This window comes from Phalangium opilio, unplaced genomic scaffold (genome assembly GCF_054372755.1).
Source record: "Phalangium opilio isolate 3A_F unplaced genomic scaffold, DU_Popi_V2 ptg000194l_1, whole genome shotgun sequence".
Lineage (NCBI taxonomy): Eukaryota > Metazoa > Arthropoda > Arachnida > Opiliones > Phalangiidae > Phalangium > Phalangium opilio.
In genome coordinates, this window is record NW_028324212.1 from 1657622 (window position 1) to 1672044 (window position 14423).

At 42.6% G+C, this 14423-nt stretch overlaps 9 non-coding genes across 9 annotated transcripts; all 9 read left to right on the top strand.

Moving 5' to 3' along the window:
- The first annotated feature begins 3477 nt into the window (after positions 1 to 3477).
- On the top strand, positions 3478 to 3549 carry TRNAM-CAU (transfer RNA methionine (anticodon CAU)). The gene has a single exon. It is a non-coding gene; the product is annotated as a tRNA-Met (tRNA).
- A 200-nt stretch (positions 3550 to 3749) lies between these two features.
- TRNAM-CAU (transfer RNA methionine (anticodon CAU)) lies at positions 3750 to 3821 on the top strand. The gene has a single exon. It is a non-coding gene; the product is annotated as a tRNA-Met (tRNA).
- Positions 3822 to 6060: 2239 nt separating this feature from the next.
- On the top strand, positions 6061 to 6132 carry TRNAM-CAU (transfer RNA methionine (anticodon CAU)). The gene has a single exon. It is a non-coding gene; the product is annotated as a tRNA-Met (tRNA).
- A 1287-nt stretch (positions 6133 to 7419) lies between these two features.
- Positions 7420 to 7491, top strand: TRNAM-CAU (transfer RNA methionine (anticodon CAU)). The gene has a single exon. It is a non-coding gene; the product is annotated as a tRNA-Met (tRNA).
- Positions 7492 to 8780: 1289 nt separating this feature from the next.
- TRNAM-CAU (transfer RNA methionine (anticodon CAU)) lies at positions 8781 to 8852 on the top strand. Its single transcript has one exon. It is a non-coding gene; the product is annotated as a tRNA-Met (tRNA).
- A 1151-nt stretch (positions 8853 to 10003) lies between these two features.
- Positions 10004 to 10075, top strand: TRNAM-CAU (transfer RNA methionine (anticodon CAU)). Its single transcript has one exon. It is a non-coding gene; the product is annotated as a tRNA-Met (tRNA).
- Positions 10076 to 10275: 200 nt separating this feature from the next.
- Positions 10276 to 10347, top strand: TRNAM-CAU (transfer RNA methionine (anticodon CAU)). The gene has a single exon. It is a non-coding gene; the product is annotated as a tRNA-Met (tRNA).
- Positions 10348 to 12450: 2103 nt separating this feature from the next.
- On the top strand, positions 12451 to 12522 carry TRNAM-CAU (transfer RNA methionine (anticodon CAU)). The gene has a single exon. It is a non-coding gene; the product is annotated as a tRNA-Met (tRNA).
- A 1018-nt stretch (positions 12523 to 13540) lies between these two features.
- TRNAM-CAU (transfer RNA methionine (anticodon CAU)) lies at positions 13541 to 13612 on the top strand. The gene has a single exon. It is a non-coding gene; the product is annotated as a tRNA-Met (tRNA).
- Positions 13613 to 14423: the final 811 nt, after the last annotated feature.

Here is a 14423-nt window from a genome sequence, read left to right on the forward strand (position 1 = left end):
CGCGGACCTTCGTAGATTTCTGTGCATGGGCAATTTCTATCGTCGATGTATCAAGGACGCAGCAAGACTTCAAGCCCCTCTGAACGAATATCTTAAAGGAGCCAAAAAGAATGACAAAACAAGAATAAGCTGGACACCAGCAGCAGAGGAAGCATTCGAAGCTTGCAAGAGGGCTCTACGGGACGCTACAACGCTTTCCCACCCTAAGCATGACGCTAAACTCGTGCTTAAAGTGGACGCATCAGATTTTGCTATCGGTGCGGCACTGGAACACGACCATGGAAGTTATTCGGAACCGCTCTCTTTCTTTTCCCGCAAACTATCTATGACTCAACAAAAGTATAGCGCCTACGATCGAGAACTTCTCGCTGCTTACTCGGCGATAAAATACTTCAAACATATGCTCGAAGGACGACAATTCACTTTGTACACGGACCACAAGCCACTCACCTTCGCGTTCAATCAGAAGCTTGACAAAGCCAGTCCAAGACAAGCCAGACATTTGGATTATATTGGTCAATTTACTACGGACATCCGACATATCGAAGGCATAAAGAATACTGTCGCAGACGCTCTCTCGCGCATAGAAATTAACTACACGGACGTCGAATCATTGGACTTCCAAAAGCTCGCAGAGGCCCAGGCATCCGACGAAGAATTAAGAGGCTTACTTGAAACGGAGACCGTATTGAAACTTAAAGCGCTCGAACTCCCAGATACACGCGCTAGTATTTGGTGTGACGTTGGAACGGAAAGAGCTAGACCATTCATCCCAGTACCTTTCCGGAAACGGGTTTTCAACAACGTTCATGGTTTATCTCATCCCGGCGTTAACCCGACCAGAAAACTTATAGCACAGCGTTTTGTATGGCCATCCATGAACTCCGATATATCAAAATGGACTCGAGAATGCATACCCTGTCAGAGGAACAAAGTTGGACGACACACAATCAGTCCACATGGTCGTTTCTTAGGACCTACGCAGCGATTCTCAGACGTCCATGTCGACCTGGTCGGACCTCTGCCTCCTTCGGAAGGATATTCTTATCTGCTCACCTGCATAGATCGTTTTACTCGATGGCCCGAGGCACTCCCGATTACGAGTATCACCGCCGAGAGTGTCTGCAGAGCTTTTTACGATGGTTGGGTTTCACGTTACGGATGTCCAAATACCATATATTCCGATCGTGGACGACAGTTTACTTCCTGTCTTTTTAAGGAGCTTGCGGAACACCTGGGGGCGAAACACCAGCAAGTAACCGCTTTCCATCCTCAGTCAAACGGAATGATCGAACGCCTGCATCGACCACTTAAAGCCGCACTCGCCGCGCATGGAAATAACCAGTGGACCAAGACATTACCTTCGGTTCTATTGGGGCTTCGCACGGCAGTTAAAGAGGATCTACAATCTTCTGCTGCCGAAATGCTCTACGGCGAAACACTCAGGCTGCCTGGAGATTTTTTCCACCAAGTTCCGCAGCGACAAAACCCTGACGACTTTCTTAGCTCCTTGCGCACAATCATGGAATCTGTCCGTCCTAAACCTGCTTCAAATCACGCTACACAACATGTCTTCGTCAACAAAGACCTTTCAGACTGCTCGCACGTCTGGATTCGCAGCGATATGGTTCGTAAACCATTACAACCAAAATACGACGGTCCCTATCAAGTGCTCGACCGTTACGAAAAATATTTCAAGCTACGCATTAAAGGCAGAACGGACACCGTAACCATCGACCGCTTGAAACCGGCTTTTCTTGAGCAAGAAGTTCAGTTACCAGCACTCCCGATGGTGACGACTCTACCAACTATGCCCAAGGTCTTAAAGAAAGTTACATTTGCGGACAACGAATCCTCAGATAACCATCGTACCCGTTCGGGAAAACCTTTCAAACCACGTCGTTAGCACTGGAAGGGGAATAATGTGGCGAGATAAAAAACTGTGTAATTTTAAATTAGAAGTTCAAATGTTTTTTTATGTAAAAAATTAACTCCTAGCATTTTACTTTTTTAACTTGTATATATATAGCATAACAAAAGATAATAAAGTTTAGTTGATTCGTGACGCTAACATGTTTTTCTGTCTCTCCGACTTACGTACCCACAATACAATGATCATGTAAGCAGAGTGGCGCAGTGGAAGCCTTCTGGGCCCATAACCCAGATGTCCGTGGATCAAAACCACGCTCTGCTAAATTAATGCAAAATAGCACTTGCTATTTTATATATGTTAGTTTGTTCACACAATGATCATGTAAGCAGAGTGGCACAGTGGAACCGTGCTGGGCCCATAACCCATAGGTCCGTGGATCGAATCCACGCTCTGATAAATTAATGCAAAATATCACTTGCTATTTTGATATATGTTAGTTTGTTCATACAATTATCATGTAAGCAGAGTGGCGCAGTGGAAGCGTGCTGGACCCATAACCCAGACGTCCGTGGATGGAAACCACGCTCTGCTAAATTAATGCAAAATGGCACTTGCTATTTTATATATGTTAGTTTGTTCATACAATGATCATGTAAGCAGAGTGGCGCAGTGGAAGCTTGCTGGGCCCATAACCCAGAGGTCCGTGGATCGAATTCACGCTCTGCTAAATTAATGCAAAATAGCACTTGCTATTTTGATATATGTTAGTTTGTTCATACAATTATCATGTAAGCAGAGTGGCGCAGTGGAAGCGTGCTGGGCCCATAACCCAGAGGTCCGTGGATGGAAACCACGCTCTGCTAAATTAATGCAAAATGGCACTTGCTATTTTATATATGTTAGTTTGTTCATACAATGATCATGTAAGGAGAGTGGCGCAGTGGAACCGTGCTGGGCCCATAACCCATAGGTCCGTGGATCGAAACCACGCTCTGCTAAATTAATGCAAAATAGCACTTGCTATTTTGATATATGTTAGTTTGTTCATACAATGATCATGTAAGCAGAGTGGCGCAGTGGAAGCCTTCTGGGCCCATAACCCAGATGTCCGTGGATCAAAACCACGCTCTGCTAAATTAATGCAAAATAGCACTTGCTATTTTATATATGTTAGTTTGTTCACACAATGATCATGTAAGCAGAGTGGCACAGTGGAACCGTGCTGGGCCCATAACCCATAGGTCCGTGGATCGAATCCACGCTCTGATAAATTAATGCAAAATATCACTTGCTATTTTGATATATGTTAGTTTGTTCATACAATTATCATGTAAGCAGAGTGGCGCAGTGGAAGCGTGCTGGACCCATAACCCAGACGTCCGTGGATGGAAACCACGCTCTGCTAAATTAATGCAAAATGGCACTTGCTATTTTATATATGTTAGTTTGTTCATACAATGATCATGTAAGCAGAGTGGCGCAGTGGAAGCTTGCTGGGCCCATAACCCAGAGGTCCGTGGATCGAATTCACGCTCTGCTAAATTAATGCAAAATAGCACTTGCTATTTTGATATATGTTAGTTTGTTCATACAATTATCATGTAAGCAGAGTGGCGCAGTGGAAGCGTGCTGGGCCCATAACCCAGAGGTCCGTGGATCGAATCCACGCTCTGCTAAATAATGAAAAATAGCACTTGCTATTTTTTATAAATGATAGTTTGTTCATACAATGATAATGTAAACAGAGTGGCGCAGTGGAAGCCTGCTGGGCCCATAGCCCAGATGTCCGTGGATTGAAACTACGCTCTGCTAAATTTATGCAAAATATCACTTGCTATTTTGATATATGTTAGTTTGTTCATACAATTATCTTGTGAGCAGAGTGGCGCAGTGGAAGCGTGCTGGGCCCATAACCCAGAGGTCCGTGGATCGAATCCACGCTCTGCTAAATTAATGAAAAATAGCACTTGCTATTTTTTATAAATGATAGTTTGTTCATACAATGATAATGTAAACAGAGTGCCGCAGTGGAAGCCTGCTGGGCCCATCGCCCAGATGTCCGTGGATTGAAACTACGCTCTGCTAAATTTATGCAAAATATCACTTGCTATTTTTTAAATATGATAGTTTGTTCATACAATGATCATGTAAGCAGAGTGGCGCAGTGGAAGCGTGCTGGGCCCATAACCCAGATGTCCGTGGATCGAAACTACGCTTTGGTAAATTTATGCAAAACATCACTTGCTATTTTGATATATGTTTGTTTGTTCATACAATGATCATGTAAGCAGAGTGGCGAAGCGGAACCGTGCTGGGCCCATAACTCAGAGGTCCGTGGATCGAATCCACGCTTTAATACATTAGTGCAAAATAGCACTTGCTATTTTGATATATGTTAGTTTGTTCATACAATTATCTTGTAAGCAGAGTGGCGCAGTGGAAGCCTTCTGGGCCCATAACCCAGATGTCCGTGGATCAAAACCACGCTCTGCTAAATTAATGCAAAATAGCACTTGCTATTTTATATATGTTAGTTTGTTCACACAATGATCATGTAAGCAGAGTGGCACAATGGAACCGTGCTGGGCCCATAACCCATAGGTCCGTGGATCGAATCCACGCTCTGATAAATTAATGCAAAATATCACTTGCTATTTTGATATATGTTAGTTTGTTCATACAATTATCATGTAAGCAGAGTGGCGCAGTGGAAGCGTGCTGGACCCATAACCCAGACGTCCGTGGATGGAAACCACGCTCTGCTAAATTAATGCAAAATGGCACTTGCTATTTCATATATGTTAGTTTGTTCATACAATGATCATGTAAGCAGAGTGGCGCAGTGGAAGCTTGCTGGGCCCATAACACAGAGGTCCGTGGATCGAATTCACGCTCTGCTAAATTAATGCAAAATAGCACTTGCTATTTTGATATATGTTAGTTTGTTCATACAATTATCATGTAAGCAGAGTGGCGCAGTGGAAGCGTGCTGGGCCCATAACACAGAGGTCCGTGGATCGAATCCACGCTCTGCTAAATTAATGAAAAATAGCACTTGCTATTTTTTATAAATGATAGTTTGTTCATACAATGATAATGTAAACAGAGTGGCGCAGTGGAAGCCTGCTGGGCCCATAGCCCAGATGTCCGTGGATTGAAACTACGCTCTGCTAAATTTATGCAAAATATCACTTGCTATTTTTTAAATATGATAGTTTGTTCATACAATGATCATGTAAGCAGAGTGGCGCAGTGGAAGCGTGCTGGGCCCATAACCCAGATGTCCGTGGATCGAAACTACGCTTTGGTAAATTTATGCAAAACATCACTTGCTATTTTGATATATGTTTGTTTGTTCATACAATGATCATGTAAGCAGAGTGGCGCAGTGGAAGCGTGCTGGACCCATAACCCAGACGTCCGTGGATGGAAACCACGCTCTGCTAAATTAATGCAAAATGGCACTTGCTATTTTATATATGTTAGTTTGTTCATACAATGATCATGTAAGGAGAGTGGCGCAGTGGAACCGTGCTGGGCCCATAACCCATAGGTCCGTGGATCGAAACCACGCTCTGCTAAATTAATGCAAAATAGCACTTGCTATTTTGATATATGTTAGTTTGTTCATACAATGATCATGTAAGCAGAGTGGCGCAGTGGAAGCCTTCTGGGCCCATAACCCAGATGTCCGTGGATCAAAACCACGCTCTGCTAAATTAATGCAAAATAGCACTTGCTATTTTATATATGTTAGTTTGTTCACACAATGATCATGTAAGCAGAGTGGCACAGTGGAACCGTGCTGGGCCCATAACCCATAGGTCCGTGGATCGAATCCACGCTCTGATAAATTAATGCAAAATATCACTTGCTATTTTGATATATGTTAGTTTGTTCATACAATTATCATGTAAGCAGAGTGGCGCAGTGGAAGCGTGCTGGACCCATAACCCAGACGTCCGTGGATGGAAACCACGCTCTGCTAAATTAATGCAAAATGGCACTTGCTATTTTATATATGTTAGTTTGTTCATACAATGATCATGTAAGCAGAGTGGCGCAGTGGAAGCTTGCTGGGCCCATAACCCAGAGGTCCGTGGATCGAATTCACGCTCTGCTAAATTAATGCAAAATAGCACTTGCTATTTTGATATATGTTAGTTTGTTCATACAATTATCATGTAAGCAGAGTGGCGCAGTGGAAGCGTGCTGGGCCCATAACCCAGAGGTCCGTGGATCGAATCCACGCTCTGCTAAATTAATGAAAAATAGCACTTCCTATTTTTTATAAATGATAGTTTGTTCATACAATGATAATGTAAACAGAGTGGCGCAGTGGAAGCCTGCTGGGCCCATCGCCCAGATGTCCGTGGATTGAAACTACGCTCTGCTAAATTTATGCAAAATATCACTTGCTATTTTTTAAATATGATAGTTTGTTCATACAATGATCATGTAAGCAGAGTGGCGCAGTGGAAGCGTGCTGGGCCCATAACCCAGATGTCCGTGGATCGAAACTACGCTTTGGTAAATTTATGCAAAACATCACTTGCTATTTTGATATATGTTTGTTTGTTCATACAATGATCATGTAAGCAGAGTGGCGAAGCGGAACCGTGCTGGGCCCATAACTCAGAGGTCCGTGGATCGAATCCACGCTTTAATACATTAGTGCAAAATAGCACTTGCTATTTTGATATATGTTAGTTTGTTCATACAATTATCTTGTAAGCAGAGTGGCGCAGTGGAAGCCTTCTGGGCCCATAACCCAGATGTCCGTGGATCAAAACCACGCTCTGCTAAATTAATGCAAAATAGCACTTGCTATTTTATATATGTTAGTTTGTTCACACAATGATCATGTAAGCAGAGTGGCACAGTGGAACCGTGCTGGGCCCATAACCCATAGGTCCGTGGATCGAATCCACGCTCTGATAAATTAATGCAAAATATCACTTGCTATTTTGATATATGTTAGTTTGTTCATACAATTATCATGTAAGCAGAGTGGCGCAGTGGAAGCGTGCTGGACCCATAACCCAGACGTCCGTGGATGGAAACCACGCTCTGCTAAATTAATGCAAAATGGCACTTGCTATTTCATATATGTTAGTTTGTTCATACAATGATCATGTAAGCAGAGTGGCGCAGTGGAAGCTTGCTGGGCCCATAACCCAGAGGTCCGTGGATCGAATTCACGCTCTGCTAAATTAATGCAAAATAGCACTTGCTATTTTGATATATGTTAGTTTGTTCATACAATTATCATGTAAGCAGAGTGGCGCAGTGGAAGCGTGCTGGACCCATAACCCAGACGTCCGTGGATGGAAACCACGCTCTGCTAAATTAATGCAAAATGGCACTTGCTATTTTATATATGTTAGTTTGTTCATACAATGATCATGTAAGCAGAGTGGCGCAGTGGAAGCTTGCTGGGCCCATAACCCAGAGGTCCGTGGATCGAATTCACGCTCTGCTAAATTAATGCAAAATAGCACTTGCTATTTTGATATATGTTAGTTTGTTCATACAATTATCATGTAAGCAGAGTGGCGCAGTGGAAGCGTGCTGGGCCCATAACCCAGAGGTCCGTGGATCGAATCCACGCTCTGCTAAATTAATGAAAAATAGCACTTCCTATTTTTTATAAATGATAGTTTGTTCATACAATGATAATGTAAACAGAGTGGCGCAGTGGAAGCCTGCTGGGCCCATCGCCCAGATGTCCGTGGATTGAAACTACGCTCTGCTAAATTTATGCAAAATATCACTTGCTATTTTTTAAATATGATAGTTTGTTCATACAATGATCATGTAAGCAGAGTGGCGCAGTGGAAGCGTGCTGGGCCCATAACCCAGATGTCCGTGGATCGAAACTACGCTTTGGTAAATTTATGCAAAACATCACTTGCTATTTTGATATATGTTTGTTTGTTCATACAATGATCATGTAAGCAGAGTGGCGAAGCGGAACCGTGCTGGGCCCATAACTCAGAGGTCCGTGGATCGAATCCACGCTTTAATACATTAGTGCAAAATAGCACTTGCTATTTTGATATATGTTAGTTTGTTCATACAATTATCTTGTAAGCAGAGTGGCGCAGTGGAAGCCTTCTGGGCCCATAACCCAGATGTCCGTGGATCAAAACCACGCTCTGCTAAATTAATGCAAAATAGCACTTGCTATTTTATATATGTTAGTTTGTTCACACAATGATCATGTAAGCAGAGTGGCACAGTGGAACCGTGCTGGGCCCATAACCCATAGGTCCGTGGATCGAATCCACGCTCTGATAAATTAATGCAAAATATCACTTGCTATTTTGATATATGTTAGTTTGTTCATACAATTATCATGTAAGCAGAGTGGCGCAGTGGAAGCGTGCTGGACCCATAACCCAGACGTCCGTGGATGGAAACCACGCTCTGCTAAATTAATGCAAAATGGCACTTGCTATTTCATATATGTTAGTTTGTTCATACAATGATCATGTAAGCAGAGTGGCGCAGTGGAAGCTTGCTGGGCCCATAACCCAGAGGTCCGTGGATCGAATTCACGCTCTGCTAAATTAATGCAAAATAGCACTTGCTATTTTGATATATGTTAGTTTGTTCATACAATTATCATGTAAGCAGAGTGGCGCAGTGGAAGCGTGCTGGGCCCATAACACAGAGGTCCGTGGATCGAATCCACGCTCTGCTAAATTAATGAAAAATAGCACTTGCTATTTTTTATAAATGATAGTTTGTTCATACAATGAAAATGTAAACAGAGTGGCGCAGTGGAAGCCTGCTGGGCCCATAGCCCAGATGTCCGTGGATTGAAACTACGCTCTGCTAAATTTATGCAAAATATCACTTGCTATTTTGATATATGTTAGTTTGTTCATACAATTATCTTGTGAGCAGAGTGGCGCAGTGGAAGCGTGCTGGGCCCATAACCCAGAGGTCCGTGGATCGAATCCACGCTCTGCTAAATTAATGAAAAATAGCACTTGCTATTTTTTATAAATGATAGTTTGTTCATACAATGATAATGTAAACAGAGTGGCGCAGTGGAAGCCTGCTGGGCCCATAGCCCAGATGTCCGTGGATTGAAACTACGCTCTGCTAAATTTATGCAAAATATCACTTGCTATTTTTTAAATATGATAGTTTGTTCATACAATGATCATGTAAGCAGAGTGGCGCAGTGGAAGCGTGCTGGGCCCATAACCCAGATGTCCGTGGATCGAAACTACGCTTTGGTAAATTTATGCAAAACATCACTTGCTATTTTGATATATGTTTGTTTGTTCATACAATGATCATGTAAGCAGAGTGGCGCAGTGGAAGCGTGCTGGACCCATAACCCAGACGTCCGTGGATGGAAACCACGCTCTGCTAAATTAATGCAAAATGGCACTTGCTATTTTATATATGTTAGTTTGTTCATACAATGATCATGTAAGGAGAGTGGCGCAGTGGAACCGTGCTGGGCCCATAACCCATAGGTCCGTGGATCGAAACCACGCTCTGCTAAATTAATGCAAAATAGCACTTGCTATTTTGATATATGTTAGTTTGTTCATACAATGATCATGTAAGCAGAGTGGCGCAGTGGAAGCCTTCTGGGCCCATAACCCAGATGTCCGTGGATCAAAACCACGCTCTGCTAAATTAATGCAAAATAGCACTTGCTATTTTATATATGTTAGTTTGTTCACACAATGATCATGTAAGCAGAGTGGCACAGTGGAACCGTGCTGGGCCCATAACCCATAGGTCCGTGGATCGAATCCACGCTCTGATAAATTAATGCAAAATATCACTTGCTATTTTGATATATGTTAGTTTGTTCATACAATTATCATGTAAGCAGAGTGGCGCAGTGGAAGCGTGCTGGACCCATAACCCAGACGTCCGTGGATGGAAACCACGCTCTGCTAAATTAATGCAAAATGGCACTTGCTATTTTATATATGTTAGTTTGTTCATACAATGATCATGTAAGCAGAGTGGCGCAGTGGAAGCTTGCTGGGCCCATAACCCAGAGGTCCGTGGATCGAATTCACGCTCTGCTAAATTAATGCAAAATAGCACTTGCTATTTTGATATATGTTAGTTTGTTCATACAATTATCATGTAAGCAGAGTGGCGCAGTGGAAGCGTGCTGGGCCCATAACCCAGAGGTCCGTGGATCGAATCCACGCTCTGCTAAATAATGAAAAATAGCACTTGCTATTTTTTATAAATGATAGTTTGTTCATACAATGATAATGTAAACAGAGTGGCGCAGTGGAAGCCTGCTGGGCCCATAGCCCAGATGTCCGTGGATTGAAACTACGCTCTGCTAAATTTATGCAAAATATCACTTGCTATTTTGATATATGTTAGTTTGTTCATACAATTATCTTGTGAGCAGAGTGGCGCAGTGGAAGCGTGCTGGGCCCATAACCCAGAGGTCCGTGGATCGAATCCACGCTCTGCTAAATTAATGAAAAATAGCACTTGCTATTTTTTATAAATGATAGTTTGTTCATACAATGATAATGTAAACAGAGTGGCGCAGTGGAAGCCTGCTGGGCCCATAGCCCAGATGTCCGTGGATTGAAACTACGCTCTGCTAAATTTATGCAAAATATCACTTGCTATTTTTTAAATATGATAGTTTGTTCATACAATGATCATGTAAGCAGAGTGGCGCAGTGGAAGCGTGCTGGGCCCATAACCCAGATGTCCGTGGATCGAAACTACGCTTTGGTAAATTTATGCAAAACATCACTTGCTATTTTGATATATGTTTGTTTGTTCATACAATGATCATGTAAGCAGAGTGGCGAAGCGGAACCGTGCTGGGCCCATAACCCAGAGGTCCGTGGATCGAATCCACGCTTTAATACATTAATGCAAAATAGCACTTGCTATTTTGATATATGTTAGTTTGTTCATACAATTATCTTGTAAGCAGAGTGGCGCAGTGGAAGCCTTCTGGGCCCATAACCCAGATGTCCGTGGATCAAAACCACGCTCTGCTAAATTAATGCAAAATAGCACTTGCTATTTTATATATGTTAGTTTGTTCACACAATGATCATGTAAGCAGAGTGGCACAGTGGAACCGTGCTGGGCCCATAACCCATAGGTCCGTGGATCGAATCCACGCTCTGATAAATTAATGCAAAATATCACTTGCTATTTTGATATATGTTAGTTTGTTCATACAATTATCATGTAAGCAGAGTGGCGCAGTGGAAGCGTGCTGGACCCATAACCCAGACGTCCGTGGATGGAAACCACGCTCTGCTAAATTAATGCAAAATGGCACTTGCTATTTCATATATGTTAGTTTGTTCATACAATGATCATGTAAGCAGAGTGGCGCAGTGGAAGCTTGCTGGGCCCATAACCCAGAGGTCCGTGGATCGAATTCACGCTCTGCTAAATTAATGAAAAATAGCACTTGCTATTTTTTATAAATGATAGTTTGTTCATACAATGATAATGTAAACAGAGTGGCGCAGTGGAAGCCTGCTGGGCCCATAGCCCAGATGTCCGTGGATTGAAACTACGCTCTGCTAAATTTATGCAAAATATCACTTGCTATTTTTTAAATATGATAGTTTGTTCATACAATGATCATGTAAGCAGAGTGGCGCAGTGGAAGCGTGCTGGGCCCATAACCCAGATGTCCGTGGATCGAAACTACGCTTTGGTAAATTTATGCAAAACATCACTTGCTATTTTGATATATGTTTGTTTGTTCATACAATGATCATGTAAGCAGAGTGGCGCAGTGGAAGCGTGCTGGACCCATAACCCAGACGTCCGTGGATGGAAACCACGCTCTGCTAAATTAATGCAAAATGGCACTTGCTATTTTATATATGTTAGTTTGTTCATACAATGATCATGTAAGGAGAGTGGCGCAGTGGAACCGTGCTGGGCCCATAACCCATAGGTCCGTGGATCGAAACCACGCTCTGCTAAATTAATGCAAAATAGCACTTGCTATTTTGATATATGTTAGTTTGTTCATACAATGATCATGTAAGCAGAGTGGCGCAGTGGAAGCCTTCTGGGCCCATAACCCAGATGTCCGTGGATCAAAACCACGCTCTGCTAAATTAATGCAAAATAGCACTTGCTATTTTATATATGTTAGTTTGTTCACACAATGATCATGTAAGCAGAGTGGCACAGTGGAACCGTGCTGGGCCCATAACCCATAGGTCCGTGGATCGAATCCACGCTCTGATAAATTAATGCAAAATATCACTTGCTATTTTGATATATGTTAGTTTGTTCATACAATTATCATGTAAGCAGAGTGGCGCAGTGGAAGCGTGCTGGACCCATAACCCAGACGTCCGTGGATGGAAACCACGCTCTGCTAAATTAATGCAAAATGGCACTTGCTATTTTATATATGTTAGTTTGTTCATACAATGATCATGTAAGCAGAGTGGCGCAGTGGAAGCTTGCTGGGCCCATAACCCAGAGGTCCGTGGATCGAATTCACGCTCTGCTAAATTAATGCAAAATAGCACTTGCTATTTTGATATATGTTAGTTTGTTCATACAATTATCATGTAAGCAGAGTGGCGCAGTGGAAGCGTGCTGGGCCCATAACCCAGAGGTCCGTGGATCGAATCCACGCTCTGCTAAATTAATGAAAAATAGCACTTGCTATTTTTTATAAATGATAGTTTGTTCATACAATGATAATGTAAACAGAGTGGCGCAGTGGAAGCCTGCTGGGCCCATCGCCCAGATGTCCGTGGATTGAAACTACGCTCTGCTAAATTTATGCAAAATATCACTTGCTATTTTTTAAATATGATAGTTTGTTCATACAATGATCATGTAAGCAGAGTGGCGCAGTGGAAGCGTGCTGGGCCCATAACCCAGATGTCCGTGGATCGAAACTACGCTTTGGTAAATTTATGCAAAACATCACTTGCTATTTTGATATATGTTTGTTTGTTCATACAATGATCATGTAAGCAGAGTGGCGAAGCGGAACCGTGCTGGGCCCATAACTCAGAGGTCCGTGGATCGAATCCACGCTCTGATAAATTAATGCAAAATATCACTTGCTATTTTGATATATGTTAGTTTGTTCATACAATTATCATGTAAGCAGAGTGGCGCAGTGGAAGCGTGCTGGACCCATAACCCAGACGTCCGTGGATGGAAACCACGCTCTGCTAAATTAATGCAAAATGGCACTTGCTATTTTATATATGTTAGTTTGTTCATACAATGATCATGTAAGCAGAGTGGCGCAGTGGAAGCGTGCTGGGCCCATAACCCAGATGTCCGTGGATCGAATCCACGCTCTGATAAATTAATGCAAAATATCACTTGCTATTTTGATATATGTTAGTTTGTTCATACAATTATCATGTAAGCAGAGTGGCGCAGTGGAAGCGTGCTGGGCCCATAACACAGAGGTCCGTGGATCGAATCCACGCTCTGCTAAATTAATGAAAAATAGCACTTGCTATTTTTTATAAATGATAGTTTGTTCATACAATGATAATGTAAACAGAGTGGCGCAGTGGAAGCCTGCTGGGCCCATAGCCCAGATGTCCGTGGATTGAAACTACGCTCTGCTAAATTTATGCAAAATATCACTTGCTATTTTGATATATGTTAGTTTGTTCATACAATTATCTTGTGAGCAGAGTGGCGCAGTGGAAGCGTGCTGGGCCCATAACCCAGAGGTCCGTGGATCGAATCCACGCTCTGCTAAATTAATGAAAAATAGCACTTGCTATTTTTTATAAATGATAGTTTGTTCATACAATGATAATGTAAACAGAGTGGCGCAGTGGAAGCCTGCTGGGCCCATAGCCCAGATGTCCGTGGATTGAAACTACGCTCTGCTAAATTTATGCAAAATATCACTTGCTATTTTTTAAATATGATAGTTTGTTCATACAATGATCATGTAAGCAGAGTGGCGCAGTGGAAGCGTGCTGGGCCCATAACCCAGATGTCCGTGGATCGAAACTACGCTTTGGTAAATTTATGCAAAACATCACTTGCTATTTTGATATATGTTTGTTTGTTCATACAATGATCATGTAAGCAGAGTGGCGCAGTGGAAGCGTGCTGGACCCATAACCCAGACGTCCGTGGATGGAAACCACGCTCTGCTAAATTAATGCAAAATGGCACTTGCTATTTTATATATGTTAGTTTGTTCATACAATGATCATGTAAGGAGAGTGGCGCAGTGGAACCGTGCTGGGCCCATAACCCATAGGTCCGTGGATCGAAACCACGCTCTGCTAAATTAATGCAAAATAGCACTTGCTATTTTGATATATGTTAGTTTGTTCATACAATGATCATGTAAGCAGAGTGGCGCAGTGGAAGCCTTCTGGGCCCATAACCCAGATGTCCGTGGATCAAAACCACGCTCTGCTAAATTAATGCAAAATAGCACTTGCTATTTTATATATGTTAGTTTGTTCACACAATGATCATGTAAGCAGAGTGGCACAGTGGAACCGTGCTGGGCCCATAACCCATAGGTCCGTGGATCGAATCCACGCTC